Source organism: Lepisosteus oculatus, unplaced genomic scaffold (assembly GCF_040954835.1).
Source record: "Lepisosteus oculatus isolate fLepOcu1 unplaced genomic scaffold, fLepOcu1.hap2 HAP2_SCAFFOLD_48, whole genome shotgun sequence".
In the NCBI taxonomy this organism is placed as follows: domain Eukaryota; kingdom Metazoa; phylum Chordata; class Actinopteri; order Semionotiformes; family Lepisosteidae; genus Lepisosteus; species Lepisosteus oculatus.
The window spans coordinates 1,337,639-1,338,926 of NW_027168020.1; the positions used below are offsets into that span (position 1 = coordinate 1,337,639).

Below are 1,288 nucleotides of genomic sequence, written 5' to 3' on the forward strand. Positions count from 1 at the left end.
GACGGTTGCCAGGCAACCGCGGGGATCCTATGGAAATCGTTATCGATCGTCTCATGGCATGTCGTTGCTGTAACGCTTCATATTTGTCGTCTTCTTCTTCTTCTAGCTTGAGGTTTTGAAGAATTTCATGACAGACAAGGGCTCCGTCGGGAACAAAGGGCGTTGTGAGAAAACCGTTGCTTATTTTCAGCAGCAGAAATACAACCCTTTAAATACAAGATGACAGAACAATGACGAAGGGCATGCCGGGAGGAACTCATGCACTACAGAGGAAAGGGGGCGGGCACGTACAGTTCACATTCAAGCCACAAGTACTCTTCTCGGATGTTGCACAAACAAATCCTAACGTCATGAAAGCGTGATGCAATTTCTGTGGCTACATTTGTTGCACGTCATGCACAGTAAGAGTGTTTCTAACACCAAATAAAAAGTCAACAATTAGCGATCACGCCTTCTCCTCAGTTAACCCACTGAAACCCTTGCTGTTAACAGTTCTTTACTGCGTGCTTTACGAGCACCTACATATCATGTCGGTTCTTTCAGCTTTATTCATTAGGTTTTCAAAGGCATAAGTAGAGCACCAGAGGTGCGAACGCAAAATGTGTGGTTATCTGAAGAATTGATTTCCATGGCAGCGGGGCCAAGCGATTTAGCATTTCTATAGTACCAGGAAAGGAGAAGCGGCCCTTCGCCTTTGTCGCGCAGGCACAAGGCGACATGCGGCAGACGCCGTAGTCGGCAGGATTCGAACCTGCGCAGGGAGTCCCCAACGGATTTCGAGTCCATCGCCTTAACCACTCGGCCACGACTACAGCGAGCTCGCCGCCGCCGCATTCCTCCTATAATCTAACACGGAGTGCGAGGTGGCTGCGGAAACTTTTTCAAAGTCACTCTCCGTTAAAAAAACAAAATACCTTTCACAAAATACGTGCCGGCAGACAGACACGCCTCAGAGGGTTTAAGGCTGGCTTCACGTTCAAATGCTAAAGTCTCCCCGTCCGGATGTCAAAATGCAACTTTGGCAGACAGAAAAAACATCAACAAACCACAAATGTGGACAAGGATTTTACAAGCTGCACCACACTGCACTTTCAAAAGCATTTACATTCCTATTAGACGCAGGAATTTCCTTTGATTTGCGCGCTTACGAACGCCATGGAAAACGAAACAAAACAAAAGCCCTCAGCTCCTGCACTTGATTATAATGCCATTACGTGTCGAAGCAGTAATTTACGTCATCCTACCACTGCAACACGGGGAATAGAGGGAAATGAGCACACGCTACGAA

The 1,288-nt window shown here is 47.1% G+C and overlaps 1 non-coding gene across 1 annotated transcript; it reads right to left on the reverse strand.

The window, feature by feature from the left end:
- Nucleotides 1–730: 730 nt before the first annotated feature.
- Nucleotides 731–812, reverse strand: trnas-cga (transfer RNA serine (anticodon CGA)). Its single transcript has one exon. It is a non-coding gene; the product is annotated as a tRNA-Ser (tRNA).
- Between the last annotated feature and the right edge of the window lie 476 nt (nucleotides 813–1,288).